Source organism: Caretta caretta, chromosome 18 (assembly GCF_965140235.1).
Source record: "Caretta caretta isolate rCarCar2 chromosome 18, rCarCar1.hap1, whole genome shotgun sequence".
In the NCBI taxonomy this organism is placed as follows: domain Eukaryota; kingdom Metazoa; phylum Chordata; order Testudines; family Cheloniidae; genus Caretta; species Caretta caretta.
The window spans coordinates 4,818,743-4,845,480 of NC_134223.1; the positions used below are offsets into that span (position 1 = coordinate 4,818,743).

Genomic DNA, 26,738 nt, shown 5'->3' on the forward strand with positions numbered 1-26,738 from the left:
GCATTCTGCTTGCTTGGGGTTATGTGTAAATCCTCTTCGGGGTGCAGGAGAGCTGCCTGCGTTCTCATCCCTGTTGGGCTCAGCCTTCCCTGCACCCGTGGATCTCTGTGCCTCTAGCTTACCTGACGTCTCAGCAGGGAGGCCGTGTCCTAGCTCCATTTTCCGTACCCCTGCAATGCCCACCCACACTGTCTCCATGCAGCTCTGCCGAGCTGTGGGAGACCACATGCTGCATCCTGGGCAAGGCAGCCCAACAGCTGGGTGCCCTGCGTCCCTATGCCCAGAGCTCCTGCTGGGGTATTCAGCTGTGCTGGGCCCCTGCTCCGGCCTGTGCGTCAAAGCACATTGAGTCCATGCTGTACTCAGGGAGTGTGAGCAGGGTCAGGAACCGCAGCGACTCCCTTCCTCTGGAGGGCTGCTCCGTGCAGGCTCTCAGTGAACTCTGCTCTGTCAGGTGCTGCGGGTCAGGGAATCTGTTTTTGAACCTGACCTAATTCTGCTTGTGGGAGCTAGTAATGCCACCGCAGGGCCACGAGAGGCAGTGCCAACGGATGGGCCGGGGAAATAGATGCTTCCCCCACCCGGGCAGCCTCTCTTGCTTGAAGGGGCTGTGGCTTTGTACCCTCAGCAGACACACAGCCAGCCACAGACAGTCCCTGTGCGACTGAGGCTGGGCCTGTCTCCTCTTCCCCAGCCCAGCGTGGACAAACGTGGAAAGTATTTTGAGTTGGAGTGTGGGAAGCCCAGGGCTTTACAGAGCAGTGGGATCAGCTCCCTGGTGAAAAGCGGTGGGCTGGGAAAGCCCCCACCGGAGAGCAAAGGGACAGCAGGTTGGCAGCAGCTTGCGCCAGATCGGCATAATTGTTTCCGTGCTGAGGGACACAGGCTAGTGGCTCAGGAACGGGCTGGGGCTGTGGCTCCCCTGACTTCGGGGAGGTCTTTGATACAGGCCCTGAGCGATATTTTCATTTGGAAACTGGAGCCGTCTGGGTAGGGATGGACATACCACTGGATAGCAGCCCTGGAAGGAGTGACTCCTGGTGATCCTGGAGTAATGAAGGGATTGGTGTCTGGCTCGTGGGAAGCAGCAGTTGGGCACTGCAGAGGTCTGTTCTGTATCCAGTATTGTCATAAACACACTGGCTGATGGACAGCGAATCAGGTTCATTGATGGCATAAGCCTGGAGCAATGATAGCACTTCGGAAGGGAGAAAAGTTGTCCTGACCTGTCAGTTTCTTTGCTCTGAGATGTCAGGTCGGCTGGCCTTTCCCCAAACCTGCCCTGCCCTGTTTTAGACTGTAAGTGATGGTTCTGCTGCTTTGGAGAGATAGGAGGGCCTGCTCCCCCCGCTCAGTTTCCAGTGACTGTCATCTGAGCTGCCTCCATGCATGAGGCAAAGTAACCCAAAGCCATCAGTCCTGGGTCGTCAGGTGCAGCCTCCAGAGACAGCACTGCTGTCCAGCATGGTCTCACAGGTGTGGAGAGCAGGCTGACCTCAGGGTAAGGGTATTCAGCCCCAGGGGAGGAGTGGTGGAACATGAATTTCACTCCATTAACCTGCGGAGTGCTGGCCAGGCAGACACAGGCCCAGGGCTCAGAATGGACAGAAAATTGAATGTGACTCAGTAACTTGTTGCTGTCACTAGAAGGGCAGATATTACTTTGGGTTTTAATAAAAGGGTCACTCCCCATCTCCAGGGGTGCAGTCTGGGGTCCTGCTTCTGGGGAGGGATAGCTCAGTGGTTTGAGCATTGGCCTGCTAAACCCAGGGTTATGAGTTCAGCCCTTGAGGGGGCCATTTAGGGATCTGGGGCAAAAATTGGGGATTGGCCCTGCTTTGAGCAGGGGGTTGGACTAGATGACCTCCTGAGGTCCCTTCCAACCCCGAGATTCTCTGATTCTGCTAGTGGCTGATCCCTGGTGCTGGGTGCAGGAGAAGATCCCCCGGAGCAGGGCCTGTCTGTATTTCCTATTATTTACCCACCTTTCATTCTGCCTCTGTTTCTTTGCTTTCCTTTACTGATAGCTCACTGCAAACTCGGGAAGCAGAGAAGGAGGTTCTCCCATGAGAGAAGGAGCTAAAAGCTCATTCTGACCTGATGTCAAACTCTTTGCTTTCTGACTGAGTATTTGCCAGGAGATTTCACTGTGACTGACACCTGTTCTGGCTGCAGATTGACAGCTTTCGATAAATACAGATCTCCTGGAAATGCTGAATTGACTGTCAGCTGCTTCCACTTGTCACCTGTGTTTCTGCTAATATGGAGCTTGAACAGCGTAGAAAGGCTGTGATGTTGCCCCTCTAGGCATGGCCATGGCCTGGGCGCTGCCAGCTCCCTGGCTAGGGCTGTAGTGCTGCCAGCCCTTCTGTGGTAGGTTGCAGAGCGTGCGGAAGTGTTGAGCAACACCAGTGCCGGGGGAGGCTACCTATGGTAACAGAGGAGCGCAGGATCTATGGGGCAGGCCTGTTCCTCTGGACTGAGCCCTGGTGAGTCGCAAGCACCATGGGTGCCAGTTCCCTTCATGACAGGAGCCCAGAGCACTAAAATGGCAGCGTGTAGGTGGGGTGATATTACTGTGGCTTTAATAGGATGAACAGTCTCCAGGATGTGGGAGCTGACAAGGGGAGGAGGCACCTGGTTTTAGGTTAGACTGGCCAGAGTTAAGTGCTCTGCCACCGCACATACAGAGCATCTGAATAAAGACTGTGGTTCAGTTACTAGCAGTGAATGATGTAAAATGACCATGGTACCAGGATTGGGGGAAGTGATAAAAAGAACTGGAAGCTGGGTGGTTTTTTGTTCGTTCATTTAAAAACAAACGAACAAAAAAACACTGAAGTAAAAATCACTCAGGAGTGAAAAACAAGTTTGAATGAAATAAGATGGACCAATTCAGTTAGCACATTTCTAAAAATGTTGAAGTGCTGCGGAAACCTGGATTTATGTTTGAGGGCATCAGGGTCTACTCTAAGGGAAGATGAACAAAAGATTGCTACCTTTTTGAAAAGTACAGGTGCTGAAGCAATTTGTTTATATAATTCATTTTGAGATTAATGAAATGAAAAATTTCAGTTTCATTCAAATCAAATGGAGGAAGAGACTTTTGAATCATTTAAAACAGATCTAAAGATAAGAACTCAGATGTAATTTTCTGAGTCAATAAGAGATCAGTTGTGATGCGTATAAAAGATCTCTGTGTAAGAAGATTAGAACAGTCAGATCTAAATCCAGAAGGAGCAGTGAGAATTTGCCAAACTGCTGAACTTAATCAACAATTGCACATTTTAGAAAGAAAACCAACTGATATGAATATAGACTTAATAAGAAAGTGTATATTAAAAAAAAAAGGCTATGGAGGAAAACAGAGTCAAAGTATTAAAGTTAAAACATAGGAGCATATGAAAGAATGCTCTAGAATGTGCAGGGAGCCACCAACCTAGACAATGTCCAGCAGATGGTCAAACCTGTCACACCTGCAAGAAACAGAATTATTCTCGAAAGTTGGTAAACAGAGACGTCTGGAAGAACTTAAAAATATACATTTAGTTCCAAATTCAAAAGTCTCAGAGAAGATGCCAAGTAAGGAATGCAGAGCTGATGTTACAGAAGAAGAAAATTGTGTTTCTGAGTATTTTGAAACAGAGCCACTCTGTGAACTATAAGGAGGATTGGATAGTTACACTATCTACTAATGGAACATGCATTTTGTATGTAATAGATACAGGTGCACAGGCTAATGTAATTTCTTCTGAAATTACAAAATGTCTAAAAGTAAAACCTCTAGTAGGAGAACAAATGCAGATTCATTTACAATCTAATATAGTGGTGAAAAAATTCCTGTTATGGTATTTGTGAATTACAGGTCATAGTTAAAGATAAGATTTGTAGTAGTTAAGGGACAAAGTATTTCTATTTTAGGTTTAGAAACGTGTTTAGCACTAATTCTAATTGGTAGAATTGAGACTATTCAGGATTCTGAAATGCCGGAAAACTTTGAGGTATTCACTGGCATTGATAAATTGGATACAATGTATAAAACAGATATGTTAAATGAAACAAAGAAATCAGTTATACATACAACTAGAAAAATACCCTTTGTTTTAAGACCGTGGTTTTCGACTTGTGATCTGCTGACCTGTGGGGGTCTGCAGACTGTGTCTAAGGGGTCCGTGAAAGGTTGTCATTATTACAGAATAGTGATTTTCAACTTGTGGTCTGTGGACCCCTGTAGTTTAGACTAAGATTTCCAAAAGGGTCCACAGGTCCATTTGAAATTTTGTAGGGATCCGCAAATGAAAAAAAGATTGAAAACCACTGCTTTAAGAAGTAGGGTACAAAAGAAATTGGAAAGGTTCTTTAATTTAGATATAATTAAAGAGTTGAAGAACCAACTGGGTGAATTCAGCTGTAATAGCAGAATAGAAAGATGGATCCTTACGTTTGTTTAGATCCGAAAGACTGACTTACGTATGTTAAAAAGGAACATTTAAAAATACCTACCAGGGAAGAAATATTTGGACAAATGGCAGGACCAAAATACATTTCTTCTTTTTGATGCTTCATATGGATTTAGGCAGATATCTTTGGAGCAAGAAGGTCAGTTGCCATGTACATTTAACACAGCTTTTGGATGTTACTGTTTTAATGCTCCTGAGGTATTTCATGGAGCAATGCAAAAGTTTTTTGAAAATATAGATATAGTAATATGGGGAAGAACTTTAGAAGAGCATGATATAAGATTAACTAAATCATTACCCAGAGCAAAAGGAGGATTGAAACTTAACAAAAATACATGTAAATTTATTGTGCAAGAATTAACATTTCTTGGAGAAGAACTGACCAGTCAGGAGTTGATCCACAGTGAATACAAGCCATTGATGATATTGCTTACCTAAAAGATAAGAAGCCATTACAGAAATTTTTGGGTGTGGTTGATTTTGTAGGAAAATATAAACCTAACCTAGCAGGAAAAAACAACCAACAAATTGAAGGGCTTTAACTTTGAAAAAATAATCAATGGAAATGGGACTATGAACACAATAAGAATCTGAGCAACTAATAAAAACCGCTCCAGTATTAAAATTATTTGATAGTAACAGACTTACAAAATTATCTTCAAATGCATCCAAACAAGGCCTCAGAGCAATTCTATTACAGAAGTGTCGTGCACTATGAAAACCAGTTGCTTATGCATCTAGAGCTATGTCAAACCGAATGTCAGTATGCTCAAATAGAGAAAGAGGCTTTGGCATTGGTTTTTGCATGCAAAAAAGTCTCACTTTTGTATGTGATAGAACTGTACTTGCAGGAGTAGTTCATAAGCCATTAGTTAATATTTCAAAAAGGAACATGACAGACATACTGCCTTGGTTACAAAGATTATTTTTTCAATTTTATGTATATGATTTACTAGTGGAGTATCAGCCAGGCAAATCATTAATTGTTGATAGAAAAGGAGTACTTGTGGCACCTTAGAGACTAACCAATTTATTTGAGCATAAGCTTTCGTGAGCTACAGCTCACTTCATCGGATGCATATCGTGGATGAAGTGAGCTGTAGCTCACGAAAGCTCATGCTCAAATAAATTGGTTAGTCTCTAAGGTGCCACAAGTACTCCTTTTCTTTTTGCGAATACAGACTAACACGGCTGTTACTCTGAAACCTGTCATTAATTGTTGATGATATTCCTTCTAGAGTTTAAAATGTAACCAGCGTAATTGAAGAAGGTGATGTGATACATGTAGATGTACTTAAATAGTTTTCTGTATCAGAAAGAGTATGGAAAGAAATTGTACAAGTAGACAGGTTGAGAATTTGCAAACAGTTATTACAGCTTGTGAAAAAGGATATAATAAATTATACTGAAGCCATATAATCAATTTATTCAAGATTTATCAGTAATAGAAGGAATTCTGGTTAAAGGCAATAGAGTAGTAATTCCTTTAGGGTTTACAGCAGAGAGGTTGCAGTGCATACATGACGGACATGTAGGCATAGATAAATGAAATGTAGAGTGAGAGGTTCTGTGCTGGCCCCAAAAGACAGAGTAATATAAAGAATGTGACATATGTCAAAGACATAGAAATGCTCAGTCTAAACAACCTATGACACATATTCGTGAAACTTAAGACCTCGGTCTAAAGTAGGCTTAGATCTATTTCAGCGGTTCCCAAACTTTAACAGCCACGAACCCTTTTCACTAAATTGTGAAATCTCATGAACCCCCTCCTAAAAATGAATATTTCCAGGGATTTAAGTTTAAATTTCCTCCGCACTCCGTGGGGCTCCTGCTGCTGGACCCCGTTGACCACCCCGATCAACTGAGCTCCACTGAACTCTGGCTGTAGCTCCCTCTGACCGCCAGGGCTTGGGCTGCCAGCCCCGTGTGGAGCACTGGGGTTCGGGCGGCGGGCTCCTTGCTGACTGGGGCAGGGCTCAGGCTGCCAGCCCCACCTGCCCTGCCCCACTCTTCCTAGGCTGTCTGCCCTGCAACCGGATCCCACCTGCTGCCTCCAACGGCCGGGGTCCTCTGGCCGCCATGAGTGAAATTTTTCTGGCGAACCCCCTGTAACGTTCTGCAAACCCCAGTTTGGGAGCTACTGCTGTATTTGAATATAAAGGAAATGCTTTTGTTCTAGTTCATTTTTGCATTTCCCTGAAATATCTATACTATAAAACACATATGCCAGTCAATTTATAAAATGAAATTAGTTTTTGCGAGGCATTGCATTCCCAACACAGCAATTACTGATGATGGACCTCAATTACATAGTCAAGTGTTCAAAAGTTTTTGCCAGTATGTGTATGATTTCAAACAGATTGCATCAAGCCCAGGTTTATCCTCAGTCTAATGGGCTAGTTGCAAATGGTGTTAAAATAGTAAAAAGATTACTAACAGAAGCTGAAGAAGTGAATTCTGGTTTATATTTGGCGTTATTAAATTACAGAACATCGCCATTACCATAAGGTTTATCATCTGCACAGTTTATTTAACAGAAATCTTAGAAACCGCTTATGTATTGGTTTTTTTCCAAGGAGGATATAAGGAGAGGAATAAGTATCAATATCAGTTGAGTTTGTATTAAAATAATTATTAGGATGGAATGAACTACTTGATTTGAAACCCAATGATGGAGTACGTGTCTGTAATGGGAGAAGATGGGCTTGGAAAGCTACTGTAGCAAAGGAGGTAGCACCGTAGACTTATGACGTCATGACTAGTAATGGTCACGTGTACAGATGAAATCGGAGGCATTTGCAATTGTTACTTGCGAGACCAGACTCTGGGGTTGTCTGCCCTTAAAATGCTACAGTGGCCCAGCTGGGCCAGTGTAGATGCTACCTTTGCTGATGGGAGCAGTTCTCTCATCGGCCTTGGTAATTCACCTCCACAAGAGCTGGTAGCTAGGCTGACAGAAGAATTCTCCCATTGACCTAGCACAGTCTACACAGGGACTTAGGTCAGCTGAACAAAGCTGCATGGGGTGTGGATTTTTCACACCCCTGACCGACTTAATTAAACTGACCTAATTTTGTAGTGCAGGCTAGGCCTCGGCTGAAAGAAGAAATAATATAGTACAGCAATAGGAGCAGCAAGAAAATGAAAATGACGTCAGTCCTCTAAGTAATAAGAGAACTTCATTAATATGGCAAATATAGAAGTTACACTATTACTGCATCCAAGGAGACCTGTTAAAAGACTTATAGAAATCTGTTAAGATAATTCTGATTTTATATGTATTTATACTTGCATAAAAATGCTGAAAAAAAATTGCAAGAAAGGAGATGTGGTATTATTGTGGCTTTAAGAGACTCCAGGATTTTGATCTGACAGTAGGAGGCAGCTGGTTTTAGGTTAGACTGACAGACTGGAGTTCAGATGCTCTGTCTTTAACTGCCTATCTAATAAAGACTTGTTAAGTTACTAGCAATGGCTGGTTATTAAGACTAGTGGATTACATGACTGTAAAACACAGGTGGGGAGTAGGCATGTCTGAGGAGTCATGGGCTGCAGGCCAGCTCTCAGCGGCTCAGATACTTCTCCCTACCCAGAGTCCACAGAGCTGTGCCAGAGATGGATCTGTCCCAGTGTTTCCTAAACTGAAATTTGGAAAAAAGCAGAATTAGAGACCGAGAGAGAGGATCACTGTGAGCTCTGGCAGGGTCCCATCCTTACGTAAATTCACACAGGTGGGTGTTTAATCTCCTCCGCTGGGCGAGGCCTTGGCTGCTGCTCTGTAGTCAGCTTTGGGCAACACATCTAAAGAAAGGCAGACCCGAGGTGAGAATTAAAAGGTGCGCATGCTGTCACTGGCCCCCTGGCTGGGGTAGCAACTCATCTGGGCTCTGGCAGAAGGATGCTGCAAAACATCATTGAACACAAAGCCCTGGCATTTAGGTGCCTCAGTGGGCACTGAGCTCTCAGTTGTGGGTGCTGAGCTCTTGAGAATCTGGCCCTGTATTTTGACCTGAGTTTGGGAGGTTGCCAGGGTCTGGGCTGGTCTAGTAGAAGAAGCAGAAGCATACAGAGACATAGATCTTATTAATTTTTCTTTCTTCAGATTCTTCTCCAGCAGATCAGCCTCCATCTAGCAGCGTGCAGCACTGTCAGGGTTGTTATGATACATCATTGTACTGCTGGAGCGGCTAGCGGCACCAAGCAGGGATCAGGGTGTGGCTGAGCTGGGCTGGGCATGGCAGAGAGACACCGTGTAAAGACAGGCCATGCCCTGGGGAGCTCACCATCAGGCAGCGAGTTCTAAAAAGTCGAAGACTCAGTAAGAGTCCTTGCTGAGGTCCTCATTCCCCATGAGAAGCTGGTTCAGATGGTTAAATGTACTGCTTGGGAAGCCTCATCTGAGGCTTTACTTTGAGGAGGAGAACAGTGAGCTGTCCCATCTGCTGGCAGGACAGACCTGTACGCAGCTGGGGATGCTGAGCCCTGCTCAGACCTCAGACGCTTTCTCAGAGACCTCACGTGAGCAGCTCCCTCTGTCTGTCTGCAAAGCAGTCATAGCCCTGGATAGTGCTTTGCGTCCCAGTGCACAGACCACAATGCCTGCCCAGGGGTTCATTCTCCACCTCACACAGTTTCTGTCCTCCAAGCTCCCCCACAACCCATCCCTGCAGGAAACCACACCCAGGCAATATGAGCCTGGATTCAAATCCTTGGGTACTGTCTGTCCTGCAAAATCCACAGCCATAGCTCGTGTCTCTGAGGAGCACTGCCAGCAGAGTCCGATGAGATCCCTAAGGGTTGCAGAGCTGGTCTAGACAGAAATGTACAGTATCTGCTCCTCAGTGTGGCGCATTAGGAATAAAGGCTCTAGGCGCTGAGCAGAAAATGTCTGTCTTCATTTACAATCTTCCTTTTAAAAGTTGATTGTCTGTCTAATCTTCTAGTGCACACACTCTCCCACCCCCCCACCCCTCTCTCTCTCTCTCTCTCTCTCTCTCTCTCTCTCTAATCTCTGTCTGTCACTAGATATTCCAGCTCCTCACCACCATATCTTTGGCAGGACTGAACGGCAGGTTCTTGTCTGAGCTGTGTCCTCTGAGCAGTAATGCAGAGCTTTGTAGCTTATAGATGGTCCCTTGTCGTCTTTCATATCAAATCACTGGGTCAAAATTACTGGTAAGTTTTTAGTCCAAACATTGATTCTCACACATTGAGCCTGGGGTCCAGTCTCTTGTCAGTGCACATGCAGATCCCAATAAAGTGTCTGGATTCCTACATCTGATGGGAGGGCGGAGCAAACTGCATGAATGTTCATCTGAATCTGGCCCCTGCACAAGTTATAGGAGAATCTGAACACCCTACAGAGTCTCCATCCTTTTCTCCTAGGTGAGGCTGGAGCACGCTGCAGGGTTTTGCATGGCCCAGAGTCAGTTGTTGTGGATTGTTGGCAAAATTTCATCGCACACACAACCTAGAGTCCAGCTATGCTGCGTGTGTGTGCGGGGAGAACACACTTTCTGGGGCTGCTTAGGCCCGGGATGCCCGCATCTTTCATGACAGCTGTGATGCAGAGGAAGAACTGTGGTTCAGGTTGTCTTGTGAGCGTCCGATGGGGATGTTGGTTCTCCTCTGCCTTGGTTCCTATGCGGCACTCCTTGCCAGGATATCTAGGGTGTTAGAGCTTTGCAATGCTCATTTCTATAGCTTAGGAGTCCACTTGTGATCAACATGTTCTGCCACAGGCCAGGCAGACTTGCGTGCTTCTGAGAGACAGGACATAGCTGTTGTAAGGTCTCCTGGTTGTGTGAAAAGTTTATTTTCAAACAGCCCTACTCCATGTGTTACTGACCACCAGCCGTTAGGGCTGTTGCAACCCTGGTGTCCCAGTGCTCTTTAGAGGTCCTTCTAGAAAGAGCTTCCAGCTGTATAACGTGGAGCATTTATGAAGGAAACAGATCAATACAATTGGACCTTTTGGCTATTAGAAGTTAAGCAGGGCAATGCTGGGTCAGTACGTCTGAGTGAAGTCGCATCCAGGAGCCCTGGAGTGGGGCTGGCGAATCAGTGACTGGTGCTCCTCTATCCGCGTCCGTGCTAGAGCTGGACGAGAACTTTCTGTCTGAATGGTTTTTGAAGAGACATACTGTTTCTGCGGAATGACTTCCATAGATGCTTCAATTCTCCATCTGGCAAATCAAAATACTTTATTCTGGGACAGGTCATTCCGAATTGAAACGTTTGGTTTGGAGTCAGTTTGTGTACCACCTCCTCCCATTCTCCTCTAGGAGTCAGGCTCCTTGGCTGGACTTTATCTCCCATGATGCACTACACTCTTCATTTTTGGTGAGGTGTCATGATGAAGCATGGGATATGTAGTTCAGCCAGGGAGTCCAGGCTATCAGGGAGAACGGGAGCAGGAGGCACTCAGAAGACAACTCCCAAGAGATACCACAGTGGGTCATGCAGACTCAGTTTAGTGTTGAACAGACTTAAAAATTAAACATTCTTACATTTCCAAATTGAATTTTTTTGGAACTTGTCATTCTGTGAAAAGCTTCAATATTTTGCCTTTTGCCCAGACTTGCCATGAAAATATATGTCTAAATATTGGAATTTTCCATGAGACAGAAATTCCTTTTTTTGATCAGCTCTGCTCTGTGCCTTAGCACCCCCCTCCCCCTCTTCTATGTGGCTGGAGGTGCTGTGTTTTGAATGAGACGAGAGACTGAGGCTCTGTTGGCCATTGAAGTTCCTACAGTGCTTTCTGTAAGAGCAGTGGTGAATACCTGCTTATTGAATTCCAGCTCTCTACATTACCTACACCCCTCTGCCATTCCAGATACAGTGTTCTTCACTTGTTGCTTTGGACTATTAAGCAGCTGTCGTGGCTCACCCCAGAGGTGGCTGCTCTCAAGGGGTTGGAGCAGTGATCCCTGTGGTGTGTGGGGGTGTGTGTGTGTGTATATATATAAATAATTTTCTTAAGGCAGAAAAATACTTCAGGATCTTTCACGATGAAAAGCACTAAACGTATGCCACTCTGTTACCAGGAGGCTGCCTTCTAGCATGCCTCACGCATGGACTTCTAGGAGCCTCCCAACGGCTGGCACTAACCAACGCCTGCAGCTGGTCACGCTGTAAGGATGTGTCACTGATATGGCTGATCCCGCTGGAGTCGTTACACCGCGGCTATTCTCGGGGCTCTCTGATGGGGTCGAGACTCGCAGGACTCCACGTTTTATGTGCCATGGGGCTATGCCAGCAACTTAATCGCAGCTGAACTCTCTGAGAGCAGTATAAAAATGCTGTACTTGGTATTAGATTACCTGCCCTCCCTGTAAAAGACTCTATAAACAGTCCGTCAAGCCCAAGAATTCCTCCGTTGGCTGCGAGGCCCTTTGCCCTTCATGGGGCTGGTGTTTGCTTTGACTGAGTCTTGAGGGGGAAGGGGATGCTCCACTTTAAAGTGACCCCCAAAGGATGGCATTTTCCGTGGATTAGTGGAGGGAACCCAACTGCGGGCTGCCTTGGGAGAGATGGTGTTGAATGTCAGTGGAGCTGGCTGGGGAGGGCAGGGGGTAAGAGGCTCCAGCAGCGAAGCTCGGGAGACACTGACAACAGCAGCTGCTTTGTCTCCATTTTGAAGGGATTCTTAACTATGAATTTACATCTTGTGAAAGGTGCTGGAGTGAGAGTGTTGGAGTCTCTTGTTTAACCTTAGGACGGGGGCAGTGCTGGGAGTCACAGTGCATATTGCCCTGCCCTCCTGTCCTGCTTACACACCTCATGTTCCCTTGTCAGCCTCTGCCGAGATTCCTTGTCACAACCCGTAGAATCATAGAATATCAGGGTTGGGAGGGACCTCAGGAGGTCATCTAGTCCCACCCCTTGCTCAAAGCAGGGCCAATCCCCAGTTTTTGTCCCAGGTCCCTAAATGGCCCCCTCAAGGATTGAACTCACAACCCTGGGTTTAGCAGGCTAGTGCCCAAACCACTGAGCTATCCCTCCCCAGCTCAGCCCTCCACCTCTCTGGATTGGCACCAGTCTGTTGAGTGGGCCCATATTCTGCTAAATTCCTGGGGACTGGATTATGATCCTTGCTTGGGGTCTCTGGTGCACTCCCAGGTGGACTTCTTGGGCAGTGGGACCCTGCAGTGTGGCTGCCTTAGACCTCATAGCCACTGCTGTAGCCTACCCTCAGTTGTTTGAACATGCTCCCTCAGACCTCCCTGTGGGCACTCTGAGCTCCTTTTCAGGGGCAACATGTCAGGTCAACAAGGAACACAGGCTTAGCCAAGGAATTCCTTATCCAGAGACACTTTACTCTGAACAAAGCACACTAGAATTAGAGCTATTTGAAAAATAACACTCAGTGCTGAATGCAGTCCCCACAGTGAGGTCTCATGCCTATTGTTAGTCCTGTGTTTAGTCACTGTCCTAAGGCCAGGCAGCCTCTATCCCCCTTTTGCCTGCGTGCTTCATGAAGCAGGGGAACTTCTGAACTCCACCTTCCTCCCGCATCTGCTTCTGTGTAGGGAGTCATGGTGTTGTGATGGTCTGGTAGCTGAGAGGCATTCAGGGTGTGTCTACACAACAGCTGGGAGATGTAAACCTCTGCTCAGGTGGACGGTTAACTGTGGCAGCATGGGCAGCGTCTCAAAAGCTAGCTGCCCGAGTATATGCCCAGAGGGTTGAGCAGGATTGCCCTAGATTGCTTTGTGCCAATGTATCAGACATTCTGTCCCCAAGATGTCAAGGCCCTTCTATGAACTGGATGCTCTGATCCACAGTGGAGGTTGCAATACAACATGAGTCATGCTTCCACATGAAAGCTGGAATACAAAATGGAGCCCTGAAAACCAAACAGCACTCACAATCTGACACTTGTATCCCCCATGTGTGTCACTGCGTCAAGGGCACCAGTTGTGAGGGCAACCTGCCAATTTGGAAAGAGATTTAAACCATCCAGTTGTTTTATATACAGTATGTCAGTGGACAGCTGTCAGATGGGAACCTGTCTATTCACTGTTAACCAGGGCAGGTGGCTGTGGTGGGAGAGGTAATGATTTAGGTTTCTCATCTACTTAAGGTTGATAATGGTGTTTTGCTTGTTTTGAGTTTCTATATGACTTCTGTTTGTACTTTTTCTCTTTGTTTCTTCTTAGGTGGAAAATGTGCATTAGGTTCCATCTAACTGGTATCCAGAGGTCCACTTCAGGGCTAATCTCTGTAGGACAGAATACTTTGTCCAGTCATAGATTATAAAACCAGAAGGGGACCACTGTGATCACGTGCCCTTGTTGCCAAGAAGGCTAACAGCGTATTGGGCTGCATTAGTAGGAGCAGTGCCAGCAGATTGATGGAAGTACGTATTCCCCCTCTGTTCGCCACTGGTGAGGCCACATCTGGAATATTGTGCCCAGTTTTGGGCCCCTCACTACAGAAGGGATGTGGACAAATCAGAGAGTCCAACGGAGGCAACAAAAATGATCAGGGAGCTGGGCATATGACTTACGAGAAGGGGCTGAGGGAACTAGGGTTATTTAGTTTGCAGAAGAGAGGAATGAGGGGAGATTTGATAGCAGCCCTCAACTACCTGAAGGGGAGTTCCAAAGAGGATGGAGCTCGGCTGTTCTCAGTGGTGGCAGGCAGTGGTGAGCTGCAGCTGGTTCGCATGAACCGGTTGTTAAATTTTGAAGCCGTTTTAGAACCGGTTGTTAACTCGCTTCCCTGCAGGGGATGCTGAGGCTTTGCCGAGCTGTGGCCAGGAAGTGATGTAATTCCTCCTCCGGCCACCGGGGGCGCTGCGATGCGGGAGCCACGTGGGCTGCCGCCTGGCCCTGGGCACGAGCCCTGATGCTGCTGCTCCCCTGGCCCTGGGACTCCCGCTGCTGCCGGGTGGGTCCCCGGCTGCTCTGCTGGGCCGGGGCTGCCTCCTGCCGCTCAGGCTGCTCCGAGCCACTCTGCCCACCAGCACCCTCCGCACCCCCTGCCTCCAGCCAGCTCCTGCCGCACCCCCCGCACCCCCTGCCCTGCCTCCAGCCAGCGCCTGCCGCACACCCTGCCCTGCCTCTAGCCAGCCCGTGTCTCCAGCCACCCCCTGCCCTGCCTCCAGAAACCCCTGAACCCCCTGCCTGCAGCCAGCCCCTGCCGCACCCCCTGCCCTGTCTCCAGCCACCCCTGAACCCCCTCCCCACAGCCAGCCCCCATCTCCAGCCGCCCCGCACCCCCTCCCTGCAGCCAGCCCCTGCCGCATCCCCGCCCTGTCTCCAGTCGCCCCCTGCCCGCGCCCCCCGCCGCCCCCTGCCACCCCCTGTCTCCAGCCACCCCCGCACCCCCTGCCCGCAGCCAGCCCCTGCTGCACCCCCTGCCTGCCCTGCCTCCAGCCACCCCTGCCTCCAGCCACCCTCTGCCTGCAGCCAGCCCCTGCCCCACCCCCTGCCGCACCCCCCACCCCCTGCCCGCAGCCAGCCCCTGCCTCCAGCCAGCCCCGCACCCCCCTGCCTTGCCTGCAGCCACCCCTTGCCTCCAGCCAGCGCCGCACCCCCTGCCTCCAGCTGGCCCCACGTCCACTGGTGCTCTGCAGTTCCCAGGGCAGTAACCCCGCACACCTGCTTCAATGAGGGGGGCAGGGAACAGCTGGGACCCACACATGTGCACACCCTAGGGTGACCAGACAGCAAGTGTGAAAAATCAGGAATGGGGTGGGGGGTAATAGGAGCCTATATAAGAAAAAGACCCCAAAACCGGGACTGTCCCTATAAAATCCGGACATCTGGTCCCCCTAGCACACCCCCAGGGTGTGGCAGGGCCCCACACCTGTAAAACGGAGCTCATTTCTAGCTCAGGCCGATCTTTTTGAGGAAGAACTTTAGGCAGGGTTAACACATACCTGTATTTCCCCAGACAGGTCAGGCTTTTTGGTTCTTAAATCGCCCTCCAGGATTTAAAATTTAAAAATTCCTCCTGGGAAAATACGGACGTATGGTAACCCTGTTGGTACAAAAAATACATACTGGGGCACATCCCTTACATCAGAACTTTTTATAGGGAAGCGGTTAAGATTTTGGCAGCTCATCACTGGTGGCAGGTGACAGAACAAGGAGCAATGGTCTCAAGTTGCAGTGTGGGAGGTCTAGGTTGGATATTAGAAAACACTATTTCACTAGGAGGATGGTGAAGCACTGGAATGCGTTACCTAGGGAGGTGGTGGAATCTCCTTCCTTAGAGGTTTTTGAGATCTGGCTTGACAAAGCCCTGGCTGGGATGATTTAGTTGGGGGCTGGTCCTGCTTTGAGCAGGGGGTTGGACTAGATGACCTCCTGAGGTCCCTTCCAACCCTGATATTCTGTGTAGTCTGACTCCTGCATAACGCAGGGCATAACTTCCCCAAATTCCAGCTTGTACTAGAGCACATCTTTTAGGAAAAAACATCCAATCTTGACTTGACTTGCTGGCGCCAGACAACTCTCCACAACCCTGAATCAAAATGGTTTATTAACCCTTATTCTTAAAAATTTACACTTTATTTCCAGTCTGAATTTCTCTAGTTTTAACTTCCAGCCATTGGATTGTGTTAGACCTTTCTGTGCTAGAGTGAAGTGCCCATTATCCAATTTTTGCCCCCCTTGTAAGTAGTCAAGTCACCCCTTAACCTTCTCTCTGTTAAGATTAATAGATTGCACTCCTGGTGTCTGTCACTATAAAGCATGTTTTCTGAGTAGTCCATATTAGTGGTCCGAATTCACACACGAGATCTGATAGCCAGAAGATCCCAGCCAATGAGAAGGTACAGCAAGGCAGGGTGGGAGAGGCAGAAAGGCAGGGGCACGTAGGATCTGAGTAGCAACTGGTGGGCAATGGCTTGTTGCTCAGACAAGGCCAGAAAGGAAGCAGGAAGTTTATATATCATCAGCCAATCAGGGTCAAAATCCTGTGACCAGTCAGGAAGCAGGATGTGGAATCCTTGAAGCTGGCCCACCCGAGTATCTGAATTCCCGGGTAATTCAATGAGTTGGTGTGATGCGGCAGCCAAGACTGCTTCCCAAGAATTGAGTGGACCTGGGTCCAAGATCAGGGTTCTAGGCCAGTGCTCTGATGTACTGGTGCCAGATGCAGAGATATTACCTCCCTACTCCTACTCGAGATTCCCATGTATACATCCAAGGATCCCATGAGCTGGGAGTTCAAAGTTCAGCTGATTATTCACCAGGATCCCTATATATATATACCTACACACACACACAATACTTTGCAGTTACTCCTTCGCAGAGTGACCTGTTCTGTAAGCATGGCCTACGTTATTTGTTCTTAGAAGTATAACTTTACATTTGGCTGTTCTAAAATGCATATTGTTTGCTAGTGCCCAGTTTACCAAGCGATCCAGATCACTCTGTACCGTAACCTGTCCTTTCCATTTTTACTATTCCGCCAATCTCTGTCATCTGCAAATGTTATTGATGGTGGTGGTTTTTTTTTCAGGTCATTGATGAAAAATATTAACTAGCATTGGGCCAAGAACTGATCCCTGTGGGACCCCAAAAGAAATACACTTGTTCAATGATGATTACCCATTGATTGATACATTTTGAAACCTATATTAGCCAGTGAGTGCATGCTGTGTTAATTTTGTGTTGTTTTAGTTTTTAATCAAAAAGTTGTTTTATACAATTTAAAGCCAGAAATTGAGTCTGACCTACTGTATATCGGAGGCTATTCAATTTCACCCACGTACCCCTCTGTTGAACCCAAAGACGAAGAATCGATGAAAGTGGAATTCAAACCCACAAGTGCAGAGCACAGTGGATTAGCAGTCCATTGCCTTAGCCACTTGGCCACCTTATCACAATACAGTCAGTTTGTCTTGTTGGTACGAAGTCAAATGCCTTACAGATGTCTAAGTAAGTTACATCAACACTGTTATCTTAATCAGCCAAACCTTTTGATGAGATTACAAGTATCTCAAGTTAGTTTGATAGGATCTACTTTCCATAAACCCTTGTTGACTGGCATTAATCAGACTAATCTCCTTTAATTCTTTATTATTTGAGTCTTGTATCATCTGATCCATTACTTTGCCCAGGATCCGTGTCAGGATGATAGGCCTATTATTATCCAGGTGTCCCATTTACCCGACTTAAATATTAGCACAACATTAGATTTCTTCTGGAACTTCTTCAGTGTTCCAAGAGTTATCGAAATCCCATTAGTGGTCTACTCTCTCGAGTACCTTTGCCAGCTTTTTCAAAATCTTGGATGCAAGTTGTCTGGACCTGAGGATTTAAAAATGTCTAGGTTTAGCAGCTGTTGTTAACAGCTTCCAGAGATACTATTGGAACGGAAAATGTTTCTTCATCATCATATGTATGACTACATCATCTGTTTTATTCTTCCCCAAATACAAAATATTTATTGAACTATTCAGCGTTTTTCTGCCTTACTGTTGGCAATTCTACCATTTTCTTCTAGTAATGGACTATACCATTGTCTAGTTTAAATATCTCAAGGATTGTGGGGCTTCTACCACCTCTTTCTGGAGACAGTGCCATGGTCTTGTATATCTAATTGCCAGGATATTTCTTAATATGCATTTTACATTTCCTTTTTTGAATTTCAGTCCCATTTCTCCTAGCTACAGTTTATAAATTCTCCCCCTTCCGCAGTGTTACACCTTGCACATAATTCTGGTGTAGGTTGGGACAAGCAGTTTACCTGGAGAAGTTTCTTTTTCTCTTTTGAGAATGGTCTAAAAACAGATAGGCTGAGAGTTTCACGGGATAAAGGGGATTTGGACGCCTCATTGCAAATTTAGTTTTAATGGGAACCCGTTGTCCAGATTCTCTAGGTGGTCTAAAAAAATGTCAGCGTTATTCATCATATAATGTCAGCAAATTATTCTTGGTTTGTAGCTTGTTAGTGGGGAGACTATTGTAAGTATTTGAAATTCAAGTTCATAAACCACAAGACCATTCTTTTTCTCCAGTGAAGAATGATCAGTCTCATTTGTCTCCATATTAGCTCCACTCTATTATTTCTATAGCCCTATTATTATTAAATATTTGTAGTAGCACCTAGAAGCCCCAGCTGCCCCCATTTTGCTAGGGGCTGTACACCCCTCATGAAAAGTTCTATATTTCTCCTTTCCTCCTGAGCCAGTGCCTGTTCCTATCGGTGGCGTTTCCATGAATCTTCTCCAGTTTGTCAGCTCCTCTGCTAATGAGCTGCTGATGCCACCCCTAGAAACACGGTAATGAGTTTGCTGATGAGACGGAACCTCTTGTGTGAGATGGGGTCATGCCTGCAAATTGGCCTCCTTTCTGAGAAGTAGTGCAGAGTAGGGGAGAGAGGTTGTTGGGGAAACATATGGTTTCCCTATCATTTGTATCTGTAATTTTTCAGTAAATCTTGACAGACTGTTTGTGACAAAGCTTTAGATTTACAAAAAAGACTAGAAGGGAAAATTAGATCTAGTCTGACTTCCTGAATAACACAGACCATTACATTTTACCCAGACACTCCTATATTGAGCCCAATAACTTGTGTTTGGCTAAAGCAGTGGTCCCCAAACTGGGGGCACACCCCCTATGGGGGTGCAAGGAAACATTTGGGGGGGCGCACAGCGGGGCCTGGGTCATCCCCCATGGGAGGTAGGGAGGGAGTGCCACCCAGCCCCACTCTGCCCCCAGCTCTGTTCTGGCCCCAGTTCCCAGCTGCGGCTCTGCTCCCGCCCTCACCACTGCCCCCTCCCTCAGCTGTGGCCCCAGCCTTGGTCCCTGCTCCCAGCCTGGTCCTGGCTGTTGGCCCTGGCTGTCGGCCCTGGCCCCAGACCCACCCCCAGCTGCGGCTCTGGCTTTCAGCCCAAGCCACGGTCCCGCTCCTGACCATGGCTTCTGGGGGCGGGGGGGCTGAATGGGGTGACTGGGAGCATGACGTGAAAAGTTTGGGGACTACTGGACTAAAGCATATTTTCTGGCAAGGCATCCAGTCTTGATTTGAAGACATCAAGAGATGGAGAATCCATCGCTCCCTTAGATAGTTTGTTCCCATGGCTATTCATCGTCACTGTTAAATATTTGCGCCTTATTTCTAATTTGAATTTGTCTGGGTTTAGCTTTCAGTCATTAGTTCCTGTTTTGCCTTTCAGTGCTACATTAAAGAGCCCTTTGGTACTGGTTTTTCTCCCCATGGTGGTACTTACACACGAGTCCCCTCTGTCTTCGATACACTCAACAGGTTGCACTTGTTAAGTCTCTCACTGCAAGGCACTTTCTCCAGCCCTTGCATCATTGGGGTGGCTCTTTACTACACATACTCCAATTTTTCAACACCATTTATAAAATGTGGACACCAGAACTGGATGCAGTTTTCCTGTATTGGTCTCACCAATGTCATATACAAAACGTGGTCACTTCCTTGCTTCCTACCCACTGCTCATATATCCAAAAATCTCATTGGCGCTTTTTGCCACAGCATCACACTGAGAGCTCATGTTCAATGCTCATCCACTGTAACTGCTAAATCCTTTTCAGAGTCACTGCTTTCCAGGATATAGTTCCCCAGTCTGTAAGGATGGCCAGTATTCTCTCTTCCTAGATATGCAACTTTGCATTTGGTTGTCTTAAATTACATTTTGTTTGAATGGCCCCAGTTACCAAGCGAATCCGTTCACCTGTCCTGCCCACATCATTATTCACCACTACACCAATCTTTGTCCACAGATTTTTATCAGCAATGATTGTATATTTACTTCCAGATCATCGATGAAAATGTTGAAGAGCATCAGGTACCTGCAGAACCCCGCTAGAAACACCTCAGTGATGACTCCCTATCGACAGCTATTTCTTGTGATCTGTCAGTTAGCCAGTTCTCTGTTGATATTGAGTAGAGCTAATTATTTAATCAGAATGTTGTGTGCTACTAACTCAAAATGCTTCACAAAACTCTAAGTAGTAACATTTTATCAACCAAACTTTTAATCTCATAAACGAATGAAACCAGCTTTGTTTGAGAAGACCTATTTTCTGTAAAGCCTTGTTGACTGGCATTAATTACATTCCTATCCTTCAGTTTGCTGAGTTGAATCCTGTATCAGCATTTCCATTATTTTGCCCAGGACAGATGTCAGGCTAGCCAACCTATAGTTAATGGGTCATTCCACTTTCCCTTTTTGTCTGTTGGCTCAGTACTGTATTAGCACTTTATCAGTCTTCTGGAATTTCCCTGGGATTCCAAGATGTATGAAAAGTTTATCTGCATAACAGAGATGTCCTTAGCCAACTTTTTAGGACCCCTCAGTGCAAGTTACCCAGGCCTGATGATTTTAAAAATCTGTATCCCGTAGCATATGTCATCTAGCATCCTCCTGAGTTACTAATGTACCACATGAGGATGATGAAATACTTTCCAGTACAAGTCCGTCATCCTGCTTCTTTCCAAGTACAGAACAGAAATATTTATTGACTGCTTCTGCATCATTATTAACAATTTTATCATCTCCATCTAGTAACAGGTCTCCATCATTGCTGGGATTTCTTTTTTCCTAATATACTTAAACTCCTGCTTATTGTCCTTAGCGCTTCCCTTATTTTTCCCTAATGTCCTTCGCTTCCCTTATCAATTTTCATCACTTCATAACTTCTAATTTTTTCTCTTACTCCTTTTCCACCATTTGTTATGTATTGCTTATTTCTTTCTAATTGCTGCCTTTGTTTCACACTGATCCAGGATGTCAAAAATTATCATTTTTTTTGATTGTGGAATTATGGCTTTTTGGCCCTGTAATAAACTCCTCTTAAAGCACTCCCAATTTTCCTTCATATCTTACTAAATTTTGCTCATAATTTTCCCTTAGTTTTGGGAAACTAGCCCTGGTGTAGCCCCTAGTTCAGTGTATAGGTTACTGACATGAGCCGGAAATAAAACCTTGGTCTTGACCCCCTGTATCCTGCTCCACGAATGGATAGAGCTGATCCTGCTTTCCCTCCAGCTTGGTGTCCTTGTGTATGTGGCTAAATTGTGCAATGGATTCCTCTCACGTTTGTGTTCACACAGTTACTTGTTACTATTGAAGTAAATGTGCCTGCAGGGGAGATGCCTCAGAGAGAGGACAATTGCCAATTATTTAGTATTATGATTTAATCTGTGAAACAGACACACAGCTATCAGTCAGTGCAGGGCGGCTTTGCTGCTGGGATGGCTCTTATTTACCTGGATACTCAGTGTAGAGAGGTGTCCAGCGGAGTGAGGCTTCGGCGGAAGCAGGTGGGATGGGGCTGAACGGTTCCCGTGCTCCATAGCCAGTGGGTAGGAGCTAGGTTGCATGTATTGTGGCTTTACTGACTGGCTGCTAGAGGCGGATGCTGTACAGGCAAATATAAAGCAAGTGCTCTTAGATCTCTGCTGTGCCTCCATGCAGTCCAAGCAGCCTCTAGCGATCATAGCTAGGCCTTTTCCCTCCCATCTGGGATTGCCAGGGAGGCAGCTCATGTCTGGCAGCTTTGGCCCCGCTGTGCTTGGGCCCCACAAACCAGTCGGGTGACTCTAGAAGCCTAGGTGGGATCCATCCATTCTCTGGCAGGAGCCCGTGGTTGGGCATGGAGGGGATGGACCAGGGCATGGGCGCGTTGAGACTGGAAGGGCTGAGGGATCCCTCTCCAGCCCAAGTCTCTCGGGAAAGTGTCACCTGCAGGAGCTGGATTCTTCTCATGCACACTTTGGATCACTGCTGCTTGTGGTGGCTTCTGGCCCTCCCAGAGTCACCTGCCCCCATGTGCCCTCGTCCTTAAGCGTGGGGAGCTGGGAGCGAGTGGAAAGCTACAATCTCTCTCATCCCCATGAATATGCAGCCCCTTCCCCAGGAGTCCTTTCCTCCTGTAGGGGAACGGGCAGATTCTGGGTGGGAAACGCTGTCCTGGTTCGAAAGAACTCTCCTTTCATTATTTGGCCCAACGTTCCTTCACTCTGCTGCTGTGCCACGAGTGCTGGTGCGCCCCCTGTGGTGTATTGCACCTGCAGCAAGGATTCCACTTGCCCCCGTATCCCCAGTGGTGCCTGGAGATGTCCTTCTGGTCTGGGAAATGAACTGTCTGAGGGGAGGTAGCTCATGAGAACACCACCTCTTTTTCTGAAGTGGAACTGCTGGAGAATCCCTCCGCTGAATAGACTGTAATTGCCTGGCAAAGGTCTAGGACAGTGGTTCTCAACGAGGGGTATGTAGAGCTCTTACAGGGTGACATCAGCTCATCTAGATATTTGCCTGGTTTTACAGCAGGCTATGTAAAAACACTAGTGAAATCGATACAGATGAAAATTCCATACAGACAATGACTTGTTTACCCTGCTCTGTATACTATCCACTGAAATGTACATACACTATTTATATCAAGTTGATTTATTTTATAATTATATGGTATGAATTAAAAACTCAGCAGTTTTTTAGTAGTAGTGTAGCTGTGCCACTTTTGTATTATGTCCGATTTTGAAAGCAAAGAGTTTGTGAGGTGAGACTTGGGGCTACACAAGACAAATCAGACTCCTGAAAGGGGTACAGTAGTCAGGAAAGATTGAGAGCCAATGGTCTAGGAGACTGTTGCAGGAACTACTCTAAACTAAACAATCCTTTATTTCAAAGTTTCTCTCCCTTTGGAGTGATCATTTGCATTCCCATATCCACTTCAAAAGACCGTCTGAGCCTAATGGGAATGACTGCTGTGGCCAGTCATATCTCCTTCTGCAGCCCAGCATCATGGATGGAGTAGTTTGCGGGAGAGGGAGGATTGCATCTTGCTACGCTGAGAAGGCAGTGACACCATTAGCTGCAGGTATGACATATACACAGAAAGGCCCACAGCAGGTTTGTACGTTTTAGCAAGAACATGAGCTTCCAAAATTGCAAAAGTAATTAAAGATGCTCCCCTCGGCCTCATGGCTTTACCTAATGGAGCAATCCAGATACCTTGGGTGTGACAGCTGCTTTAGTGGACTTTTTCAACTGTAAAATCGGAAGCGTGGTTGTGGATAAAATGGCACATACTAGATACTGTGCAATGGATTCCACTCTGGCTTGTGTTCACACTGATTGTTACTATTGAAATAAATGTGTCTACAGGGGAAATGCATGTGACCCAGTGATAAATAGCAAATGCTGGATACTATGGCCAGTGTGTATGTGATGCCCTGTACCCTTGCTGGCCAGTCCTTGCAGGAGGATAAAGGCAGCAGGAGCTCTCATAAGAGCTGGGCCACTGGTAAAGCAGCCAGGCCTGACTTGGGTGGATTTGATTCCTGTTTGGAAACATCAAATACTAAACTGATACTGATGTGTAACGATGTTCACTCACCCTTGGAGTGCCTCCTTGTGGCTGCATTTAGGGATTAGCTCCTTTCAGGTCAAAAGCCCTACTCTTCTAACAAGAAAAGGAGTACTTGTGGCACCTTAGAGACTAATCAATTTAGCTCACGAAAGCTCATGCTCAAATAAATTGGTTAGTCTCTAAGGTGCCACAAGTACTCCTTTTCTTTTTGCGAATACAGACTAACACGGCTGTTCCTCTGAAACTCTTCTAACAGTTGCTCACATCTTAACCCCCCACTCCCACCCTGTTCTCCAGAACTCTCAGTGCTCCTTCATGACTCAGCCTGCTGGCCAGATCACTGAATAGTCCTCCTCTTCCAGGGTATCCAGGTGCCACTGGATCTGCGGTCCACATGCCATTCTGGACAGTCTTCCAGCCCAAGGCCAGGTCTTGTCACTTTCCCGCTGGCTGGTAGGGGAATCTGGGCCCAGGCACAGTCTGCTTACTCCCAAGCCTTGTCGCTATTTCCAGGGACTCCCTCCTACTTCCTTGCTCTGTCTTTTGTTTCCCCTACCACTGGATTTACCAGTCCAAACTCCCTTCTCCCCAGGAGTGACTGCAGACTACTTCCCCCGCAGCCCCCTTCTGTTCTAAGCTTCTCTCTTTATACAAGCCCATCCTGCTCCTCCTAGCTGAACTTCATCCTCCATTAGGCTTTATTAGTTCCTGGCTCTCCTCCAGGTGTTGCATATAAGGTTAATTGACCTAATATAACCTGCTCTGCCTTGTTTGGGTGGACACCCCATTGCATGATGGTTACCAATTAACAGTTATGACATGCACACAGTTGGCAAGGGAAGCTAAAGGTATCAATGAAAAACGTGGCCAGTGGACTAAAGGACAATAAGAAGGATTTTTTATTTTTTGGGTGTATATCAGGAACACAAAAAAAATCCTAGCAAGGGGGTAGGTCTGTTACTTGTTAGAAATGGTCAAATTGTCAATAATGATGCAGAAAAGTAAGACGTGCTCAATAAAGTCTTTATATATTCATAAAGAACCTGGCCGGCTGGTACACATCTTGCAGTAATAATGAAATACTTTATTTCCTGACCGTATCTAAGGAGGATGTGAAACAGCGACTACTAAACATCTTTAAATTGGCAGGACCCAGATAACTTGCATCTAAGAGTTTGATAAGAATTGGCAGAGGACCTCTTTGAGCCATTAATGTTGATATTTAACAAATCTTGGAATACTGAGGAAGTTCCAGAGGACAGGTTAAAAACTAATACTCTGCCAATATTTAACAAGTATAAATGGGATGTCCCAGGTAACTATAGGCCAGTTAACCTGACATAGATACTATGCAAAATAATGGAACAGCTAATGCAGGATGCAGTCAGTAAAGAATTAAAGGCTGGTAGAAGAATTAATGCCAGTCAGTATGGTCCTATGGAAAATAGGTCTCGACAGACAAATTTGAAATTGACTTTGATATCACAGGTTTAATCGATAAAGGTAACACTGACATACTAGTACTTCAGCAAGGCACTAGACTGCCTACCACAAGCGTTCTGATGAAGAGTTAACATAAAATAAATGCAGCATATACTAAATGGATTAAAAACTGATATCTTAAGAAATTACTGTAAATGTGGAATCATCATTCAACAGGTATGTTTCTAATGTGGCTTGAATTTGCAGGCAATACAAAAACTGGCAGTGTGATAAACAATGATGAGGACAGGTCATTTATACAGGATGATCAGGGTCACTTGGTAAGTTGAGCTCACTTTAACGACACGTGTTAATACAGCCAAATGGGATGTCATTCATCTAGGAATAAAGCTTACTGGAGGCGGGCTGTATCCTGGAAAGCAGTGACTCTGAAAGGGACTTGGGTCATGATGGGTAACCAGCTGAGCATGAGCTCCCAGTGCAATGTGGTGGCCAAGAGGGCTAATGGGTTCCTGTTCTGTAAGCAGAAAAATACCGAGTAGAAGCGGGGAGATGGCATTACCATTGTATATGACATTAATGAGACCACAGCCAGTTCTGGTGTCCACACTTCAAAGGGGATGTTGAAAAAATTGGAGAAGATTCAGAAAAGAGCTACAAGAATGACTCAAAGTCTGGAAATCCTGTCTTATAATGTGGGTGAGGTAATATCTTTTATTGGACCAACTTCTGCTGATGAAAGACAAGCTTTTGAGCTTATGTAGAGCTCTTCTTCAGGTCAGCTGGTCTCTTTCACTAACAGAAGTTGATCCAGTAAAAGAGATTACCTCATCCACTTTGTCTCTCTAATATCCTGGAAACAACACTGCAAACTGCCTTAAAATGACATACTGAAGTAGCTTCTCCAGAAGGTTAAGTGATGACGTGATCATGGTTTATAAATACCTACAGGGGAAGAAGGTTGCTGATGGTAGAGGGTTCTTTAATTTAGTAAACAATGGCAGAACAAGATGGAGTGGCTGGAGGCAGAAGCTAGACGAATTTGGGCAAGTAAAAAGGCACACTTTTTAACAGTGTGGATAATTAACCACTGGAACCTTTCCAGTAAGTCTGGGAACATTGAGGAAGGTCCCGGAGATTGGAAGATGGCTAGGTGTTGTGCCAGTGTTTAGAAAGGGTAAATGGAATGACCTGGGTAATCCTGGATTTGTCAGTCTGATTACGACCCTGGGTGAGAGGATGGAGCAGCTGATATGGGACATTTAATAAAGTATTAAAGGAGGGCAACATAATTAATGCCATGGATTTATGGGAAATAGATCCTATCAAACTAACTTGATACCATTTTTTTTGACAAGATGATGGGTTCGATTGATAAAGGTCCTAGTGTTGATAGAATTCTATCAGATGTGTGGTTGCGTAGTCAAACAACATTTTGTTTAAAATAGGAAGATATAAGATGAATATGGCACATGTTAAATGGATTCGTAACTGGTAGGTCTTAATGTAATTGTAAACAGGG

At 46.1% G+C, this 26,738-nt stretch overlaps 1 protein-coding gene and 1 long non-coding RNA gene across 6 annotated transcripts in view; one reads left to right on the top strand and one right to left on the bottom strand.

Moving 5' to 3' along the window:
- Positions 1–26,738, top strand: part of EPHB2 (EPH receptor B2) — a 273,181-nt gene that overhangs the window by 15,161 nt on the left and 231,282 nt on the right. The gene's annotated exons all lie outside the window — the stretch shown is intronic.
- LOC125624343 (uncharacterized) overlaps positions 4,788–26,738 on the bottom strand; it is a 50,030-nt gene continuing 28,079 nt past the window's right edge. Inside the window, exon 5 of one of the 2 annotated variants that reach the window (XR_007353281.2) lies at positions 4,788–4,894. This is a non-coding gene — a long non-coding RNA (uncharacterized LOC125624343). Of the gene's footprint in view, positions 4,895–16,806; positions 17,735–26,738 lie in introns of those variants that run through there. The other variant, XR_007353279.2, reaches the window with a different exon arrangement.